The sequence below is a fragment of the Hyla sarda genome, chromosome 8 (genome assembly GCF_029499605.1).
Source record: "Hyla sarda isolate aHylSar1 chromosome 8, aHylSar1.hap1, whole genome shotgun sequence".
Lineage (NCBI taxonomy): Eukaryota > Metazoa > Chordata > Amphibia > Anura > Hylidae > Hyla > Hyla sarda.
This window is the reverse complement of record NC_079196.1, coordinates 189,474,496-189,497,062: the sequence shown is the minus strand read 5'-3', so window position 1 is coordinate 189,497,062 and position 22,567 is coordinate 189,474,496. Positions and strand designations below refer to the sequence as shown.

At 42.4% G+C, this 22,567-nt stretch overlaps 1 long non-coding RNA gene across 1 annotated transcript; it reads left to right on the top strand.

Moving 5' to 3' along the window:
- The first annotated feature begins 1,457 nt into the window (after positions 1-1,457).
- On the top strand, positions 1,458-14,623 carry LOC130285466 (uncharacterized). The gene is made up of 3 exons (XR_008847338.1): positions 1,458-1,528; positions 12,173-12,212; positions 14,307-14,623. It is a non-coding gene; the product is annotated as an uncharacterized LOC130285466 (long non-coding RNA).
- Positions 14,624-22,567: the final 7,944 nt, after the last annotated feature.

Here is a 22,567-nt window from a genome sequence, read left to right as displayed (position 1 = left end):
TTTGAACTATTTTTTCCTCAAATAGCATCCCATCGGACTTAATAAACTTTCTGATGCTCGACAGAAATATTCTTTTAATTGGATACGGTATCATGGGGATGAAGATGTGTCTATATGTGCAATTGGAGAGCAGTCTACCAAGCCGTCTCGTGCTAGAACTGCTCTCTCCAGTAAAATAAATTTTTGAAACATATTAAATATTGTATTCACTTTCCTGATTAAACCAGGAGCGGCAATGATTCTGCAGCTTGGAAAATAGTCATCATCTCAGCGTAGATATAAAGACAGACTGTGGCACTAACCTGTCTCCGCAGAGTATTTTGTCTTGGTTTGTTCATTGGTTTAATGATTCATTGGGTTCTAAGTAGCACATTATGAGTCAGTGACACCATGACAGGATACAGATATTTGCTTTTAATGAGGCCAAGTAATTTATTGACCGCTCACAATCAGCTCTGTTATCTTTGACAAAATGTGGGGAGATGGCTCTGCAAGGAAATGGTTTGACATTGGAAATGAAATAGAGAATTCTGTTACAGCATAAAGGCAATGACAAGTGCGAAAAATAGAACAGAGACTTATTCTACAGTTCAATTGACAGGAAACCAAATTTAAGTATATATTGTATGGTTACAGAAGAGCTGTAAATACAACGGGGTCAGGACAGGTATAGGTCCCATGTTCTAGATGTTAAAATGGAGGTTGGGAGCACCAACAAGGTCTTCTGCCTTGGCCAGGCTAGTGATATAGCGGACTAGTACAGAAAACTATGATTTAGTCCTGTGTCAAGAAAAATCTAGCAATGGCTCTGCATATATATATATATATATATATATATATATATATATATATATATCCCTTTATTCTACCCTGTTAAAAGTTTTCACAGTAGCACCATTACAAATAACCTTCCATAGTCCACAAATAATATGTCTTGGAATATAACTTGAATTCTGTAATCCTGTTCACATAGATGTTAATGTTGTTTCAATTCAAAAAATTGTGCCTTTTTTGGGGGACATATTTTGGGTTTATCACATTCTGGTCCTTTTGAAAAACTCAATGGTCAATGCAAATTCTGCTTGTAAGCTGGTTTCACACGAGCACGCTGCACGTGTATTTTTGTGTCCGTATTTTAGACAGAAGTCCCGACTTGACTGCAAGTGTGCTGAAGCCATCTGACAGACTGGGACTTGCGTCCGTAGTAAGGAATAAAATACGCATGTAACATGCTTGTGTGAAACTTGGCTTACTTTGTTAATGCCACTGACTAGTGTATGTGTATTTTTAGGTAACTTTTCAGAATAAGCTGTACAAAAGAAATAGCTATATTTATGGTTATTACATTACTTGTATATGGCACTTTCACCAGCTTTTCACTCTTAGAGCTACATTTCTCATTTCAATTGTCCCTTTCCTAGTAGGTGGAAAAGAGATCCTGCTTCCCTGTATCCCTTTAGTACACTCTCAATAGCAGCAGCAGGAGAACATTATAGAAGAGTAATGAGCAGTGTAAACTGTGAATAAGGTGAGATAAAACACTTACTGAAGCTTTCAGCTTGCAGTCTATGTTTTTGTTTGCCTCTGTTTCTCTGCAGCCATTCCTCTTTTCTCCCCTCTCCCATCCCTTCCATCTAAATTGACCTAAAGGACCTATTATATGTTAATAGGGTTAATATCAGGACAAAAAATTATTAATCTTTTCTCTGATTCTAATAGTTTACTATTTGTTCTCTGTGCCTGCAAAGTAAGCAACTTTTTGTCTGAACTTTAAAGTAAGCAGCTCTGTCTGTCAGCTGCCTGCAAACTACCAGTATGTCTTGTATCTCTTGTGAAGCTGTGACCAGGGCCTCCAGCAGTTGATGCTTCTGACCTCCCCCCCTCAACAAATATTGTAAAAAAAAAAAACTGGCAGAAGTCTTCTTTATATATTTCATTTAGCTCATCAGTACTGCCCTGAATGCAATCCTGGCTGTGGAAACTGCTTGAGGCATCTTATCATGGCCACCACTCCAGTGTTGTTACTGGTGGAATTCCAATTTTTTATCAAAGACCTATTTATTTTTATCTTGTTGGACAGCTGACAGCCTGCTGCGTCTCAACAATAATTTTGTTAGCTACTATTTGCAACCTCTTTAAAGTTTCCCAGTCATTTAAAAAAAATGAAAACTTTTGAAATGTCACAGAGACATGTAAAAAGTTTTGATCGATTGGGGTCCCATTGATCAGGAAACTGAGCTGGGAGAAGTGCGTGGTTGCAGTTCAGGTGCATGGATCTTTGCCACCCTAGGCGAAAGCTAATTTTGCCGCCCCTTGACTCCGCCCATTGGCTCCTCCTGATGTATGGAGGCGCGCACTATGTCAGGATGTTGGTCAGACCTAACCTTAGTGATTGCCTCTGTCTCCCTTGGAGGTGACGCCGCGCTCCGCAAGCAGGCTAATAAAATTCACATTTATTTAGTCCAGGTGGGGTGTGGTCAGCCTGTTCGGGTTTTGCTTGATGGGAAGGGGCTTCAGATGCTGGCTAACTTTATTGCAGTGAGCAGAGTGGCACCCCCATTAAGAGGGTCCTCTAGGCGGCTGCCTATAGACAAAACCGGCCATGCATGGTAGTGTACTTCACTCCCTGCAAGGATCTTCATCCAGCTTCTTCCACTGATTGGCCTTGTTTTTGGTCTAAGTGAAGCTGTATGGAGATCGCTACGAGGTGGGGAGTGCAGCATGTCACTGTGCACTTTTACCTGCTAAATTCTATTGATCTTGAGGGTCTCAGCATTGAGACCATTACCAATGAAAAGTTTTTACATGTCTCCGTGATGTGTTAATTATTTATTTTATTTTTTTGAGTGCAGGGAAACTTTAAGGCAGTGGTCTCAAACTGTGGCCCTCCAAATGTTGCAAAACTTCAACTCCCAGCATGCCCGGACAGCCGTTGGCTTTAAAGGGGTACTCTGCCCCTAGCATCTTATCCCCTATCCAAAGGATAGGGGATAAGATGTCAAATTGCGGGAGTCCCACCGCTGGGCACCCCCGGGATCTCCGCTGCAGCACCCCGCTTTCATTACTGCACAGAGCAAACTAGCTCTGTGCGTAATGACTGGCGATACAGGGGCCGGAGCATTGTGACATCACGGCTCTGCCCCCTCAATACAAGTCTATGGGAGGGGGCATGGCGGCCATCACGCCCCCTCCCATAGACTTGCATTAAAGGGGTGGAGCTGTGATGTCACAAGGGGGCGGGGCTGTGACGTCACAATGCTCCCCTGTATCACCGGTCATTACGCACAGAGCGAGTTTGCTCTGTGCATTAATGAAAGCGGGGTGCTGCAGCGGAGATCCCGGGGGTCCCCAGCAGCGGGACCCCGGCGATCTGACATCTTATCCCCTATCCTTTGGATAGGGGATAAGATGCTAGGGGCAGAGTACCCCTTTAAGGCTTTCTACATCTTTGTCAGTACAGCAATTCCCAAAGCCTATATGCAGTAGCCTTCACTTCCAAATATATGCATACTCGTAGTATTCTTTCTGAGAACAGACTGACAAACTCTTCAGTAACTTATAATTAGGAAAGAAAGAAACTTAGGTCCTGACACGGAGGGTATTATAGATGCAGAAGTCTGAATAAGAGCCAGAACTGTCAGTCTCAGCATATTGCTGACTCATACACCTGGTATATATCTCTGACAAAAACTTTCCCAGTAATGTCCAATAATCTTTTAAATCTCTCTCAAGGGCTCATACCATGACTATGATTCATATTCATTCTTATACATTCTTGGATCCTTTGTGTTTTACATTCTGCTGCTAAAAATCTGCACATTCTTTTGTGTTTCATAAGCCTTTGATTAAAGACCAGGACTACAGGGCGAGCCATATGGTTGTGCACCCTGTGGGGTCGCAGAGGGTGCAAAATCTGTAACTACTGCACAGGAGCTTTTAACTCCAATTAAACAATTGAATATCAAAGGTTTGTTATCAAATTGACATAAATAGAAGGATCTACACTGTGCACCAGTAAGCCTTAGGCCATCCGTAGTGAGCAACTACATTTTGGGGAGATTAGAGAGCTGGGTCTATGCTTTTGCACCTTGTCGAATGAATATACAATAAGCGGCAATGCACACAGTGATGTATGCATCGCCGCTCAATGCAGTACTGTCCCTATCTTTCTTTCCATGGACCGAAGTCCTTGCACCTTTATTTACATTTTAAGAACTGTCCAGAGTAGAAGAAAATCCCCCTAGCAAACATATGCTGCTCTGGACAGTTCCTAAAATGGACAGGGATGTCAGCAGAGAGCACTGTGGTCATGATGTCAGCAGAGAGCTCTGTGTTCCAAAAAGAAAAGAATTTCCTCTGTAGTATTCAGCAGCTAATAAGTACTAAAAGTATTAAGATTTTTTTAATAGAAGTAATTTACAAATCTGTTTAACTTTCTGGCACCAGGTGATTTAAAAAGAAAAAGTTTTCCACCGGAGTACTCCTTTAAAATTGAGTTGTTCTCCTTTTAAAAATATAACAGCTTGCGCTCTTCTGCAAAGACTTAGTACAAACGTGGTGTGAATGTACCCTAAGTGATCTGTCCCACTGCAGCCCCACCAGCATTACACAGTTTTCATTTAAATCAATAATAATAGGAAATTGTCTTTTTAGGCACTTTAACCCCTTAAGGACGCAGGACGTAAATGTACGTCCTGGTGAGGTGGTACTTAACGCACCAGGACGTACATTTACGTCCTAAGCATAACCGCGGGCATCGGAGCGATGCCCGTGTCATGCGCGGCTGATCCCGGCTGCTGATCGCAGCCAGGGACCCGCCGGCAATGGCCGACGCCCGTGATCTCGCGGGCGTCCGCCATTAACCCCTCAGGTGCCGGGATCAATACAGATCCCGGCATCTGCGGCAGTTCGCGATTTAAATGAACGATCGGATCGCCCGCAGCACTGCTGCGGGGATCCGATCATTCATAACGCCGCACAGAGGCCCCCTCTCCTTCCTCTGTGCGGCTCCCGGCGTCTCCTGCTCTGGTCTGAAATCGAGCAGACCAGAGCAGGAGATGACCGATAATACTGATCTGTTCTATGTCCTATACATAGAACAGATCAGTATTAGCAATCATGGTATTGCTATGAATAGTCCCCTATGGGGACTATTCAAGTGTAAAAAAAAATGTAAAAAAATGTAAAAGTTAAAGTTAAAAAAAAGTGAAAAATCCCCTCCCCCAATAAAAAAGTAAAACGTCCGTTTTTTCCTATTTTACCCCCAAAAAGCGTAAAAAACATTTTTTATAGACATATTTGGTATCGCCGCGTGCATAAATGTCCGAACTAATAAAATAAAATGTTAATGATCCCGTACGGTGAACGGCGTGAACGAAAAAAAATAAAAAAAGTCAAAAATTCCTACTTTTTTAATACATTTTATTAAAATTTTTTTTATAAAAAGTGTATTAAAAGTTTTTTATATGCAAATGTGGTATCAAAAAAAAGTACAGATCATGGCACAAAAAATGAGCCCCCATACCGCCCCTTACACGGAAAAATAAAAAAGTTAGAGGTCATCAAAATAAAGGGATTATAAACATACTAATTTGGTTAAAAAGTTTGTGATTTTTTTTACGCGCAACAATAATATAAAAGTATATAATAATGGGTATCATTTTAATCGTATTGACCCTCAGAATAAAGAACACACGTCATTTTTACCATAAATTGTACGGCGTGAAAACAAAACCTTCCAAAATTAGCAAAATTGCGTTTTTCGTTTTAATTTCCCCACAAAAATAGTGTTTTTTGGTTGCGCCATACATTTTATGATATAATGAGTGATGTCATTACAAAGGACAACTGGTCACGCAAAAAACAAGCCCTCATACTAGTCTTTGGATGAAAATATAAAAGAGTTATGATTTTTAGAAGGCGAGGAGGAAAAAATGAAAACGTAAAAATTAAATTGTCTGAGTCCTTAAGGCCAAAATGGGCTGAGTCCTTAAGGGGTTAAAGGGTCATTAAACACAAAAAGGATAAACTGCACCAATTAGGTATATATTGTGCTCTTTTTTTCATGATATGTACTAGGTGCAAGGGGTCTATAAGTCGTGAATCAGTATAGCTCCATAAACTATTTTATACAAAGAAAGAGAAAAACTCAAACAAAGAGCAATTGCTACTGATAAATATGCAAAATTTTATTAGTATATCCAAAATGTTAAAAAGCGTCACACATATGTGACTGATTTCAATAAGGATAAAATACCAGGTGTGTATGTATAAAGCAATACAAAATGAGATGTCTCAGATACAACCAGAAAACACGTAGGTGGATCAGGTACAGTAGAAGTAAAAATCACAATGGATATATATATAGTGAGGTCAGGAAATGATGTAATATGGCTCCTATTCACAAAGAAGTAACCAGGGGTCCAAAAAGAGCCCCAGTAGAATGAGAAGCTAACTGCTATATCACATAATTGGTATAGAGAATGGGCCCAAAGTATAACAATAATGATTAGTGAAAGAGACCTCACTTACCCATAATGGAAGCCTGTAACCACCGTCCCAACGTACGTTTCGTCACCCGACTTTCTCAAGAGCGTCCCTTTTTAGCCTTTAAGCTCATGATACCAAGTTATATCACTATGAATTTAAAATATGCTTCTATTACCTCAATGCCCCACTGTGCCCCACTTCCCTGCGCAGGGCCCACACCTGAAAGTGCTGTAGTGTCAGTATTTTTCTTTTACAGTTGTCTCTAACCTTTCCCAGCAATGTATATGACCAGAGATAACGGGGGAGACTTTCAAAACCTGTCCAGAGGAAATGTTGACCAGTTGCCCATAGCAACCAATCAGATGGCTTCTTTAATTTTTTCAGAGACCTTTTTAAAAATGAAAGAAGCGATCTGATTGGCTGCTAAGGGCAACTGGTCAACTTTTCCTCTAGACGGGTTTTGAAAATCTCCCCCAATCTGTCATAAGTCACATGGTCTCCAGGAAACGTGGCCATACTGTAGTGGGTGGGTGAATAGTATCATTTACGTAAATCTCTTTCACCCTGCTATCCACCCACTCACCCACTCACCCACCCACTGCAGTATAGCCACACCCCTTGTGATGATATACTTACAACCTTTTGTCTCTGACCACATGGAATGCTGGGAATGGTCAGAGACATAATACCCGCAGAATTTCCCTTTAAGTTTTGTTTAATAACTTAGGGTACTAAAGAAGGAATTACCTTCTATAGCATTAACTTATTAAACATAAACATTTTAAATCCGGCAATCTGTCTACTGAATAATTTCTTATTGCATAAGTATGAGCTACATAACTTAAAGGGGTATTCCAGGAATTTTTTTTTCATGCTAATGAGGCTGTAAAGTTTGTGTAGTTCATAATATAGTGTATGTACCTGTCTGTGACGATGATCTCGCAATTCTTATGTGATTTTCGCCCCAATAATAATTTTTAACAGCATACAAAATTACTTAGGTCTCGGGATTTCCCAGGTTGCAGTACGTAGAGATCTGACGTCACTAGTCAGTTGTACAAAGGGAGCCAGTCCTGCTTCCATGGGTGGAGCGGCCGCTGGGTGGGAGAGAGATTACAGTGGTCCCTCAACATAGGATGGTAATCCGTTCCAAATGAACCATCGTTTGTTGAACCATCGTATGTTGAGGGATTCGTGCAATGTAAAGTTTAGGATGCTGTACTCACCTGTCCCCGCCGCTCCGGACCCGTCACCGCTGCCCTGGATGTCGCCCTCCCTCGCTGTCGCCGCGTTCCGTGGTGTCCCTGACACTGGGGGGCCATTGCATGTTGAAATTATCGTATGTCGGGGCCATCGTAGGTCACTGTATTTTGCAACAGCTGTAGGCACCCTGGTTTGAATGCATGCAGCTCATTTTTGCTGCAATGGGTGGCTGATGTGTGGGAGGGAGGAATGTAACTTACAAACATTGAACTATGGGATTTGTAGTTTAAGAGACCAAACTCCAACAGGAAATACCCAGTTCACAAAAAGATAGTCTGGCAAGTATGTACTAAAATCACCTTATGGTGGATAACCCCTTTAACTACATAGACTGCACAGATTATACAAAATGTTGCTAAAGATTAATAGACATGACAGATAGATATAAATAGATAAATAAATAAAAGCAAATAGATGCAGCACACCACAGACTTGACATCAAAGTGGTTGGTTTATTCCATGATGTGTCAAAGACAGATCATTGAATGAACCTACCACTTTGATTTCAAGTCTGCGATGTAATGCATCTATTTGCTTCTCTTGATTGTGGAACCAGAGGACACCCCAATGGGGAGGGCACCCCAATACCAACTCATCTTATTACTGAATGTGCTGCTTCTATTTGGATTTTAGATAAATAAATAGATAGATATGAGAAAGATAAATACAGACAGATAGAAAGATAACTGGTGTGCAGAGGTGAAAGTGAAATATCTGAGGCCCCAAATGATTATAACAGATGGTTGGGGTTCACACTCCCTTTGTACACTTGCCTAATGAAGGTGCTTCTATGCTCCAAAAGTTAGCTTTTTTTCTTGGTCATTCAATAAAGTTATCAATCCCATCACCTGAAGTAAAGAGGTTCCTCTCCTCTCAAGACTTCCCCTATATCTTCCTTCAAAACTCCTCCCCACGTTGCTAAAGAATAATACACATGACAGATAGATAGATAGATACAGTGTCCCCCCAACCTATGCCATCGCATAAACGGCTATCCTGCAGCGCAGACTGCTTCCGCTGCCACCGGATAACCGTTTACGGTGCCCCGTGTGGTCCGCTGACGATCACTTACCTGTCCTCGGGGCTCCGGCACATCCTCTTCGGGATTTCCTGCATCGTCGGCACTCTCCGTCGTCATCACGTCGCTGCGCACGCCGTCCCATCATCCAATAGGAGCAGAGCGACATGATGGCGGTGACGGAGAGTGAGGATGCCGGGAAACAGAGGCGTTGCCGGAGCATCGGGGACACCCCGGGGACGTGGCAACAGCGATGGAAGGTGACATCCAGGGCAGCGGTGACGATCCGGAGCGGAGGGGACAGGTGAGTATAACCTCCAATACCAGTGGTCTTCAACCTGTGGACCTCCAGATGTTGCAAGACTACAACTCCCAGCATGCCCGGACAGCCATTGGCTGTCCGGGCATGCTGGGTGCTGTAGTTTTGCAACATCTGGAGGTCCGCAGGTTGTAGACCACTGTCCTATACTTTACATTGCACGGATCCCTCAACATACCATGGTTTCAACAAACGATGGTCCATTTGGAACGAATTACCATCGTATGTTGAGGGACTACTTTAGATAGATATGAAATAAATAGATAGATAGATAGATAGATAGATAGATAGCAGCATCCATTAACCATCACACAGTCTGATGATGCCTATGAGAGATTGTACTGTGTTGGATAACTTTATAATGTAGATGCAGTATAGATCAGCCTCTTGGCCTTCAGTAGGTGTCTATTTCATTATGTTGGAGACTGTACCACTCTATAAAACATCTGTTGTTCTTGTTTCCCAGTTTTTTTCCCAGGGTGTTCCTCATCTGGAATGTTAAACTATAATGCTTATTTTCCAATAAGTCAATCTTGTGAGCTCTTCATATGTATTCTAAAGGGATTGATCTTTCTATCTTTGTCATCTACTTGGATGACTGAGTTGTGTATAGTCAGCTAAAAGGGCACTACAATTAATGAACATCACTTTACAGTTTAAATCTCCATAAAATGTTGAATAACTTTGCATGTGTTTTGCATGATTTGCCTTATATCAGCCTTGTGTAAGTTCTTGGGCATTCATGGCAACATTCAAAATTATTTGGGCTTAGATGCCAACTGTCAGGCTACATGAGCCCCTGCTGATCTTAGCTGATTCATTTGTATTGTGTACATTTAATATAAAGTCTGTCTGACCATAACAGCCCACAATATAGATGGAATGGGAGTAGTGTAAGAGGTTATGGTGGCACTACAGGGAAAACTTTTTTTTATAACTCTGTCCCTGGATTTACTATCTTGAGGCTGAATAGCCACCCTATTACCCCTCTTGTTTTTTTTTTTGTTTTTTTTTTATAGATCCAGTCGGATGTATGGGCAGTATTACACACTGCGCACATCCACTTATTTATTTATTTTTTTGTCACTTTGTCCACTTTTTTGTGTTCTGTTTTGTCCACTAGGATTTGGTAGGGTGCGGGAGCCCTTCTGGGTGTCCCTCCTGCCAGTCTAGGGGAGGTGTGTGTGGCCAACAGGTTCCTCACCTCCCTGCTATACCCCTTGGCATCCTTGCTTTGGCAGGATTCCAAACCGGTTTTACTGGTTCCTTGGTGACAACCTGGTTAACGCCTAGTTGTCCGCCGAGAACACTTTTGGTCCCTGAGTAGCTTCGGTGAAAGGGGACATTGTACCTGGAACCTTGAAGGTTCCTTTTGGCCCGGAGGCAAAGGGTTTGGTTTGTTGGGGGGCCTCTCTCCTTTCGGAGAAGGGCTTGCGATAGGCCGCATCCTCGTGCACGTTTTTTTGTGTGAACAATTGCACTTTTTACTTGCACTCGGATGATTTGAGAGCACGTACCTCGGCTTTCAATAATGTGGTGGCCACGGGTGAGGTCCGCAGCCACCGCTACGCTGGGGTTAGCTACTTGGTTCTTGGGGGGGTTATGAACCCAGGGTCAGATGGTATTAACCCTTAATGTCGCGTGATGCCACTGTAGTCTTGGTATCTCCCGGGGTACTACAGGTCCGGGGAACTCCGTCTCCCCACAGGCTAGCAAGGAAAGAATTGACTCCACACTAGGTTGCAGTTTAACAGAGGCTTTACTAACTTGAAGATAGGTGGTACAATCTCCACAGCGCTCAACCAAAGTCTCCCAAAGGTTTAACAGACAGTCTCTAGAGGACCACACAGCTTGCAGTGCCTGGACTTGATATTGCATATATGCTTGGCTATTACGGCCGGACTAGAAGTTTTAGGTCTGCGCTATATTAGGCTTGAGATTAAAGTCACTTACTGAAGTGTCGGTAGATTTGAGGCTTTTCGCCGGAAGATAATAAATTGTCCTTTAGGAATTCTCTGATCAAGGCTGAAGTAAAGGCTTGCTATTAGTTGTCGTTACTTCATGCTTTTCTTATCTCTCTCTCATCTTTGCTCTCACTCCTCTGCGGATTCTCTCTCTGCTACTCCGGAGCTTCACCTCCTCTGAACTTGCTCGGACCTCCACTCTGTACTCTGAACTCAACTGCACTCCACACCTCTACTCCTCTACTCTTTCACACAGGAAATGCCACCCCTTATATGGGAAGGCTAAACTAAAGCCCATTGGCCAGGAAGCTGTGGATCATAGAGTTGTCTGTATCCCCTTTAGGATTTACAATAAAGTTACATACAAGTAATAACATAATATAACACCTTACACAAAAGTTTAGTCTAGCCCTCAGTCCTCCACTCTCACATACCCTGACTAAGCATGAGGTTGCTAGGTAACATACTTAAAGCTACAGACACCTAATTACGGATTGCTAAGTTATAACAGTGCAAATACACATTAGAAATGGTTGAGTCCCTGCAGGGGAGCCCCCAGGACACTGGAGGTCTCAATCTGACGGGACCTAAAATACCTTGACACAATGTACCTGTACTGGGACACCACAATAAAATTACCCCTCTTGTCAGACAGTGCTGTTTCCCTAATAAAATGCAGATTCCACTCTCCACTGCTTTCCAGTTTGACTAGCTGATGTGAATACAAAAAATAAATAAAAAGGCTCTGACAGCATCTGTCCAGGTGAAAAACTAGGTCACATTTATGGCAATGTTTCGATCTGTACAGAGATATTTGTCAAGCATTGAAATTGGAAGTATCAAAACGTCATGTTTTGAATGTAACAATGAAGATGTGACCGGCTAGTCCCACCTGAATAGAGGCCATCAGAAGTTTTTTTGTTCTGTATATAGCCATGTGGGAATAGTGGCTCTTTTGATTTTGCATTCATAGTTTTTTTTTTTTACCTAATGTAAGATTGTATAAATAATTTTCTATAATTTTTTCATAGTTTCCAGCCAATTCTGTGTGGACCAGAAGTCAAGTTCTCTATACAACACCATGAGACTTGTGTTGAGCATTTTACATTTACATTACAGAGGAAATGATCTACTGAGAAACAAAACTGCCCAGGAAGAGGTAAGGTGGCTATTTAACCTCATCCTGTTAATATAATGGAGTCAAAAAATGTTTTATCCAAAGTGTCCCTTGTCTACCAGCCCCCTGTCTCAATAATAGGAATATAAACAGGGGTCAAGTCCTGGGGGAAAAGTGTGGAAACTCACCTACGATTTCCCATCAAGGGCTGGCCCTGTTCCTGCTATAGACTCAGTTCCTGCAGGACTTGAGCAGTGAATATAAATAAAGCTTGTATTGGAACTAACACATGTATAAAATGTAGAGTTAGGTGACAAAAGTAGCTAGTTGCGAACGGGGTGGAGGTTTCCATGACTAGGTCAGGTTGTATATGGGCCATGGCCTACACATATGTGACATAAGCCTCTATGGAAAAATGACTAAAGACTGCCTTGAAGTTAACGATTTAAAAAGCTAATTTACTGGTGTACAGAGGGGAACCAGTGAACTATTTCTCATGGGATGATTCCCAAATATCCTTTCAGGTTTTACTGATAATATGTTCTGTGTTTACAATGTATTCAATGTATTCAAGGACGCACCGGCGTATAAGACGCAACCTATTTTTAGGTGCAAAATCTAAAAAATTAAAGATTTTGAACCCAATAGTGGTCTTCAACCTGCGGATCTCCAGATGTTGCAAAACTACAACTCCCAAAATGCCCGGACAGCCAACGGCTGTCCGGGCATGCTGGGAGTTGTAGTTTTGCAACATCTGGAGGTCCGCAGATTGAAGACCACTGCATAGGAGGTAATACTCACGTGTCCCCGCCGCTCCGGACCCGTCACCGCTGCCCTGGATGTCGCTCCATCGCTGTCGCCGTGTCCCCGTCGCTCCGGAATGTCTCTGCTGCCGGCCGGGTATCCTTGCTCTCCGTCGCCGCCATCACGTCGTTACGCACGCCGAAGCACGTACGCGACGACGTGATGACGAGGAAGGAGAGCACTGGCCATACAGGGGATCCCTGAACGGAGAAGACACTGAGGAGGCAGGTAAGGTCCCTCCCGGTGTCCTGTAAGCACTAACCCAGCTATTCAGGCGGGCTGTTCGGGACCGCCGCGGTGAAATCGCGGCGGTCCCGAACAGCCCGACTGAACAGGCGGGTTAGTGTCACTTTCCCTTCAGACGCGGCGATCAGCTTTGATCGCCGCGTCTGAAGGGTTAAAACAGGGCATCACCGCGATCGGTGATGTCCTGTACTAGCCGCGGGTCCCGGCCGTTGAAGGGACTGCTGCAATAGGGGTGTATTCGCCGTATAAGACGCACCGACTTTTTCCCCCCAGTTTTGGGGAAGAAAAAGTGCGTCTTATACGGCGAAAAATACGGTAAGTCTCTCTGTGCGTAGGATGTGGATTCAAATTGCTGAGGCATATTGAGACATTATGAGACTGCAGTTTTTTTTTTTATGTCAAAAATAAATCAACTCTCTTTGAATTATTTACCAAAAAGAAGGAAATAAAGGCTTGGATGGAGAATTGGGACATTCCAGTTTCTAGCCAAAACTGCAACTGATTTCTTTCATTCGCACCAGACAAAACATTTCATGCTGAAAACAGGTTCCCTTTAGATCAGGGAGAACAGAAAACGGAATGCAGACAGTCGACTTAGTGTTAACCATAATAACTTTATAGCCCTTCGATCCTTCCATTCTTTGCCTTCCACAAAACGAATACATTCCTAATTCTTTGAGTACAGATGGTACTCCTTGCAACTGTTCTCATGTTCTTGAAGAAGTATTACTTGATCCCTTAGCTCTGTGTTTCATTTCAGAGAGCTCCTTGGAGGGCAGCCAGTTCCCTAAATCAGTATCATAGCCGTACTACTGAATGAAACTGTGAGGCGCAGCAGATGTACTGTGTGTCTGAAAGTGTTAGGAAACAAGTGAATATCTGTAACAACACACAAGACTTCTGACTAAACAGAATGACTCCATCCTTAGTCACCCCAACCCCTATGTGAATGCATCTTCCAGAAAAGAGCTCGAGACAGGGAAACTTATGGCACTAGGTCACGTCTATTAACTGTAATAATGTCATAGTCAAGGCAGCATCTTTGGCTAAAATGTTTTGTTCCACTGCATGTTTTTCATCTGACAGTAAGAGCCACCGCAACATTTGTGCACAGCAAACCAATAAACACAAGCAAATCAAGATGGCGCCCATCCAATGTCTGCCCTCCATTAGTCGTCCTGACAAAAGCAGAACAGAGGGCTGGAGTCAAAACATCTCATCCCAAGGAGCTGTATCAAAATGAGGAAACTGTTGGAGTAGTGGTTTGGTCCAGACTGGAAGGTGGAAATGTGGGGGTGGAATGGAAAAATCAATACCAAGAATTGCTCAAGGGCAAGGTAATTTTTATTCCATCCAGCACCGAAGCATCCAGATTCCACTGAAACTTTAAACTCTTGCATACTCTGTACCAGAAACTCCCCACCTACCATGTATCAAATAAGATACTGGCCACTTTATTTGTGGTGGAGGGAGCTTTTTGGTTGTGACTGTTACCTTTATACTTTCTAAGACCTTATTTTAGTACTTATGCAGTAGGCACTGAACTTCAACACTTGTTACAAATAAACACACGAGTGACTCATTTCGGCGCAAATCGGATTGGGTCCGAATTTAGTAAAAATTTTTATATGTTAGAATCCAAACTTTTTGTGATTTATTTCAAATTTGTTTCATTCCTGCTTCAATACACTGGTCTGGAGGTTAGCACCCATGCTGACTAGATTGATGCTGACTAGAGAAAAAATCTTTTATATACAATACAAAATCAGATAATGCTAATTGGAATCTGTAGACGGGTGAGTGCCTACTCAATACAAGCAACAAACGACTAAACCTTTCATTTTGTACACTCGGTTTAGTATCCTGCATACAAAGCAAAGATACCATGACAGGCATTCATATTTATATGATGGTTTAAAAAGGTGGGAGTTCACTAGTATTTGGCCAGCACAGAACATAATGAAAGATTACAGTACCCCCCCCCCCCCCCCCCCCCCCGCTTGTCTCTCACTTGGCTGACTCTTGTCTTAAAATACGTTGGAGTATTGTGCCTGTGATTGATGTTTGCCAAGTCTCACATAAACTCCAAAATTCTGGCAGTTTTGCAGACTTGGCATTGACGTAAAGTCTCCGATGGGTTTAAAAGTTACTCTGACTGACTGCTGTGGTACAGAGCAATTAGCAAACTAAATTCATAAAATAAAAACAGGAAACCCGATGCAGACACAACAGGCACTCTCACAGGGAGCCATTGTGGCGGACACCAAGGTGTCCATTTGCTGACGCACTGTAGCGCAGCAGCATGGTCCTAATTATTATTTATCATACTTTGCTTCCGTGGACTGGATGACTAAATGCCATGGCTTCCCCAACAAGTAGTGGGAGGAAAATGTAAAACCCTCTGTTTGTGATGCAGGACAAAATGTTTGATGCTAGAACACAGCTCCTAAAACTGGACAGTAATAAAAGCACACAAACAAATAAAAAAATAGCCCTGGTGCCAATAAACTAAGGATGAGAAAGAAACTAAAATACTTATGTCCAGTCATTAGCTAAAAAATCATTTTTATGTCAGTAAATACGGGGACTGCTTACTCACTATTTATTTCCTTCAGAAACTGTTCCCCTTGTTGTTTTTTAACCCCTTAAGGACATAGGGCGTATCCATACGCCCCCATTTCCAAGTCCTTAAGGACCGAGGGCGTATGGATACGCCCTGAGCATTTCCGGCCCCCACCGCTAGCCGGAGGGGAGCCGGATGCCTGCTGAAATCGTTCAGCAGGCATCCCGGCATATCGCCCAGGGGGGTCATTATGTCCCCCCATGTCGGCGATTGCCGCAGATCGCTGGACAATTCAGTCCAGCGATCTGCGGCAGATTCCGGGTCAATCGGGTCTCCAGTGACCCGATGACCCGGAATTACTGGCTGATCGGGGCCGTCAGAGAAGGCCCCAAACAGCCATGGCCAGCAGGGGTGAGGTGGCACTGGTGGTTTGTTACCAAACTCGGTGTTTCACAACCTGTGTGTCTCCAGCTGTTGCAAAACTACAACTCCCAGCATGCACTGATAGACCGTACATGCTGGGAGTTGTAGTTTTGCAACAGCTGGATGTTTCCCCCCCCCCAATGTGAATGTACAGGGTACACTCACATGGGCGGAGGATTACAGTAAGTATCCGGCTGCAAGTTTGAGCTGCGGCAAATTTTCTGTCGCAGCTCAAACTGCCAGCGAGAAACTACTGTGAACCTCCGCTCGTGCGACTGTACCCTAAAAACACTACACTACACTACCACAAAATAAAATAAAAAGTAAAAAACACTACATATACACATACCCCTACACAGCCCCCCTCCCCTCCCCAATAAAAATGAAAAACGTCTGGTACGCCACTGTTTCCAGAACGGAGCCTCCAGCTGTTGCAAAACAACTACTCCCAGTATTGCCAGATAGCCACTGACTGTCCAGGCATGCTGGGAGTTTTACAACAGCTGGAGGCACCCCCTATGCAATCCCTAATTTAGGCCTCAAATGCGCATGGCACTCTCACTTTGGAGCCCTGTCGTATTTCAAGGCAACAGTTTAGGGCCACATATGGGGTATCGCCGTACTCGGGAGAAATTGGGCTTCAAATTTTGTGGGGTATTTTTTGCTATTACCCTTTTTAAAAATGTAAAATTTTTGGGAAAACAAGCATTTTAGGTAAAAAAAAAATGTTTTTTTTTACATATACAAAAGTCATAAAACACCTGTGGGGTATAAAGGTTCACTTAACCCCTTGTTACGTTCCCCGAGGAGTCTAGTTTCCAAAATGGTATGCCATGTGTTTTTTTTTTTGCTGTCCTGGCACCATAGGGGCTTCCTAAATGCGGCATGCCCCCAGAGAAAAATTTGCTTTCAAAAAGCCAAACGTGACTCCTTCTCTTCTGAGACCTGTAGTGCGCCAGCAGAGCACTTTTCACCCCCATATGGGGTGTTTTCTGAATCGGGAGAAATTGGGCTTCAAATTTTGGGGGGTGTTTTCTGCTATTACCCTTTTTAAAAATGTAAAAATTTTGGGAAACCAAGCATTTTAGGTAAAAAAAAATAAAAAATTTTCACATATGCAAAAGTCGTGAAACACCTGTAGGGTATTAAGGTTCACATTACCCCTTGTTACGTTCCCCGAGGGGTCTAGTTTCCAAAATGGTATGCCATGTGGTTTTTTTTTTGCTGTTCTGGCACCATAGGGGCTTCCTAAATGCGGCATGCCCCCAGAGCAAAATTTGCTTTCAAAAAGCCAAATGTGACTCCTTCTATTCTGAGACCTGTAGTGCGCCAGCAGAGTACTTTTCACCCCCATATGGGGTGTTTTCTGAATCGGGAGAAATTGGTCTTCAAATTTTGGGGGGTATTTCCTGCTATTACCCTTTTTAAAAATGTTAACATTTTGGCAAACCAAGCATATTAGGTAAAAAATAAAAAAAATTTTTTACATATGCAAAAGTCGTGAAACACCTGTGGGGTATTAAGGTTCACTTTACCCCTTGTTACGTTCCCTGAGGGGTCTAGTTTCCAAAATGGTATGCCATGTGTTTTTTTTTTTGCTGTTCTGGCACCATAGGGGCTTCCTAAATGTGACATGCCCCCAGAGCAAAATTTGCTTTCAAAAAGCCAAATGTGACTCCTTCTCTTCTGAGACCTGTAGTGCGCTAGCAGAGCAATTTTCACCCCCATATGGGGTGTTTTCTGAATCGGGAGAAATTGGGTTTCAAATTTTGGAGGGTATTTTCTGCTATTACACTTTTTAAAAATGTAAAATTTTTGGGAAACCAAGCATTTTAGGTAAAAAAAATATAATTTTTTTTACATATGCTAAAGTCGTGAAACACCTGTGGGGTATTAAGGTTCACTTTACCCCTTGTTACGTTCCCTGAGGAGTCTAGTTTCCAAAATGGTATGCCATGTGTGTTTTTTTGCTGTTCTGGCACCATAGGGGCTTCCTAAAGGTGACATGCCTCCCAAAAACCATTTGATGCTCCTTCCCTTCTGAGCCCTCTACTGCGCCCGCTGAACAATTAACATAGACATATGAGGTATGTGCTTACTCGAGAGAAATTGGGTTTCAAATACAAGTAAAAATTTTCTCCTTTTTACCCCTTTCAAAAATTCAAAAATTGGGTCTACAAGAAAATGCGAGTGTAAAAAATGAAGATTTTGAATTTTCTCCTTCACTTTGCTGCTATTCCTGTGAAACACCTAAAGGGTTAATACACTTACTGAATGTCATTTTGAATACTTTGGGTGGTGTAGTTTTTATAATGGGGTCTTTTATGGGGCATTTCTAATAAGAAGGCCCTTCAAATCCACTTCAAACGTGAACTGGTCCATGAAAAATAGCGAGTTTGAAAATTTTGTGAAAAATGTCAAAATTGCTGCTGAACTTTGAAGCCCTCTGGTGTCTTCCAAAGGTAAAAACTCATAAATTTTATGATGCAAACATAAAGTAGATATATTGTATATGTGAACCCAAAAATGTTTTATTTTGAATATCCATTTTCCTTACAAGCAGAGAGCTTCAAAGTTAGAAAAATGCTAAATTTTCATTTTTTTTCATCAAATCTGGTGATTTTTCACCAAGAAAGGAAGCAAGTTACCATAAAATTTTACCACTAAGTTAAAGTAGAATATGTCACGAAAAAACAATCTCGGAATCAGAATGATAACTAAAAGCATTCCAGAGTTATTAATGTTTAAAGTGACAGTGGTCAGAATTGCAAAAAACGCTCCGGTCCTTAAGGTGAAAAAGAGCTCGGTCCTTAAGGGGTTAAGATCAGTCTTATTAGGGAAGAGCTATGATCTTTGACTGCGGTTTAGCTACAGTGTGTGTCTGTCTGAGGTAGTCTTAGACCTGCCTTCTGTCACCTCATTGATTAACCCCTTAAGGACCCAGCCCATTTTCACCTTAAGTACCCGGGCATTTTTTGCACATCTGACCACTGTCACTTTAAGCATTAATAACTCTGGGATGCTTTTACTTTTCATTCCGATTACGAGTTTGTTTTTCATGACATATTCTACATTATGTTAGTGGAAAATTTTTGACAATACTTGCATCATTTCTTAGTGAAAAATTCAAAAATTTGATGAAAAAATTGAACATTTTGCATTTTTTTTTACTTTGAAGCTCTCTGCTTATAAGGAAAATAGGCAGGCCAAATAAATTATATATTGATTCACATATACAATATGTCTTCTTTATGTTTACATCATAAAGTTGACATGTTTTTACTTTCGGAAGACATCAGAGGGCTTCAAAATTCAGCAGCAATTTTCCAATTTTTTTCACAAAATGTTCAAAATCAGAATTTTTCAGGGACCAGTTCAGTTTTTAAGTGAATTTGAAGGGCCTTCTTATTAGAAATACCCCAAATATGACCCCAATATAAAAACTGCACCCTTCAAAGTATTCAAAATGACATTCAGAAAGTGTGTTAACCCTTTAGGTGTTTCATAGGAATAGCAATAAAGTGAAGGAGGAAATTCAAAATCTTCATTTTTTAGACTCGCATGTTCTTGTAGACCCAGTTTTTGAATTTTTACAAGGGGTAAAAGGAGAGAAATCCCCCCAAAATTTGTAACCCAATTTCTCTTGAGTTAGGAAATACCTCATATGTGTAAGTAAAGGGCTCTGTGGGTGCACTAGAGGGCTCAGAAGGGAAGGAGCGACAATGGGATTTTGGAGAGTGAGTTTTTTTTTAAATGGTTTTTGGGGGCATGTCATATTAAGGAAGGTGCCAGAATAGCAAAAAAATAAAACACACAATGCATACTATTTTGGAAACTACACCCCTCAAGGAAAATAACAAGGGGTACAGTGAGCCTTAACACCCCACAGGTGTTTGAAAACTTTTCTTTAAAGTTGGATGTGTAAAAAAAAAAATTCACAAAAATACTGGTTTTCCCCCAAATGTAAAATTTTTACAAGGGGTAATAGGAGAAAATGCCCCCCAAAATTTGTAACCACATCTCTCCTGAGTATGGAAATACCCCATGTGTGGACGTCAAGTGCACTGCGGGCTACTACAATGCTCAGAAGAGAAGGAGTCATATTTGGCTTTTGGAAAGCAAATTTTGCTGAAATGTTTTTTGGGGGGCATGTCGCATTTAGGAAGCCCCTTTGGTGCCAGAACAGCAAAAAAAAAAAAAAATTAAAAAAACACATGGCATACTATTTTGGAAACTACACCTCTCAAGGAACGTAACAAGGGTACAGTGAGCCTTAACAACCCACAAGTGTTTGACGACTTTGGATGTGTAAATTATTTTTTTTTTTCACTAAAATGCTGTTTTTTCCCCAAATTTTACATTTTGTGATAACAGGAGAAAATGCCCCCCAAAATGTGTAACCCCATCTCTTCTGAGTATGGAAATACCCCATTTGTCGATGTCGAGTGCACTGTGGGCGCATTACAATGCTCAGAAGATAAGGAGTCACATTTGCAAATTTTGCTGAAATGGGGGGGGGGGGGGGGGAGGTTGTCACATTTAGGAAGCCCCTATGGTGCCAGAACAGCAAAAAAAGACACACATGGCATACTAATTTAGAAACTGCGCCCCTCAAGCAACGTAACAAGCCGTACAGTGAGCCTTAACACCCCACAGGTGTTTGATAAATGTTCATTAAAGTGGGATGTGAAAAGGAAAAATTAGATTTTTTACACTAAAATCCTGGGGTTACCCCAAATTTTTCATTTTCACAAGTGTTAACAGGAGAAAATGTCATTGTACATTTGTAAAAACATTTCTTTGTAGTAAGGACATACCTCATATTTGGACGTAAACAGCTCTGCGGGTGTACACCAGGTCTCGGAAGAGCAGGAGCACAGTCAGGGGCCTTGAGCGTTTACATAGCTGCCTATGGAGCCAGAACAGCAGGACCCCCCCCCCCCCCCTCAAGGATCGTTACATGGGGTACACTAAGTAACTAAAGTGGAGTACAGTGGGACGTAAAATGATGAAACAGGTTATGTTCCCTGAATGACGACCCCGGGCATAGCCAAAACAAAAAAATATGCCCACCCCAAACCCTATGCTCTGAATCGTCATTCTGGGAATGTGATGTGTGCGGTCGTCCCTAACCTGTTGCTTCAAATGCGCACCCCGCTCAGGTGGAGAGAGAGCGCTGCACATTTGAGGCAACATAAAAAAGTCCCCGATGATCTTGACTAAGTGACCCATGACCCATTTTTGGACAAAATTCCCCCCAGAGGTCTTATCAGGTTTTTTTTTATGAAAGATTTTTTGGGGCAATTTAGTGGTTTATGGAGTTAAAAATAGGAATGTACTCTGGACTTGGTACATTGGGGTCAAATTATAGGAAATTCAAAAGAATAGGGAAAATTTAGTACTGTGTGGAAGTGTGATACTCCCTGAAGCAGTTTTTAATGCAGAGGCCCGGATGATCGGGGCAAGTGTCACATTTACAGGTGGTGTCCTTCCGTCTCCCCTTCCTGTGACACACTCTGCATTTTTTCTGGGATCGTCCCTTCTTTCCAGTGTGGGGGACTTCACCTGGAAAGTGTTGGCCTGGGACGATCCTGGCACCTATAACTCTAGTTTCTTGGGAAGTCGGGCCTGCACTTTCCCGGTCGCCAAAGATCAGGGCCCTCAAGACTTCTTCTTGGAACTAGAGGAATGTCCCTGTGTTGCCAGCATACTGGGACAGTACAAAAGAGTTGTACGTGGCAACCTGTACCAAGTAGACCGCAACTTTTTTGTACCATATCCGTGTTTTCGGCATGGCATTATATGGCTTGAGGACTTGATCAGAGAGATCAACTCCCCCCATATACCGATTGTAGTCCAGAATACAATTGGGCTTGAGAACCATTGTTGTGGTACCTCACACAGGGACAGGTGAGCTGCTGTTACCATGAATTGTGGTCAACATAAGGACATCCCTCTTATCCTTATACCTGACCAGCAACAGGTTTTCATGGGTAAGGCCACAGGAGTCACCCTTGGGCATAGGTGTCTGCAGAAAATTTAGAGGGAGGCCTCTCTGGTTCTTCCGCACGGTCCCACAAGCAGACGTGGATCTGGCTTCAAGGGATGTGAACAGAGGGATGCTGGTATAAAAGTTGTCCAGGTACACGTGGTAACCCTTATCCAGCAATGGGTGCACAAGGTCCCAAACAAGTTTCCCGCTAACATGCAGAGTGGGGGAATATTCTGAGGGTTCAATACGGGAATCCCGTCCCTCATATACTCTAAACTTGTAAGTGTACCCGGAGGTACTCTCACAAAGTTTGTAGAGCTTCACGCCATATCGCGCCCGCTTCGAGGGAATATACTGGCGGAAGATGAG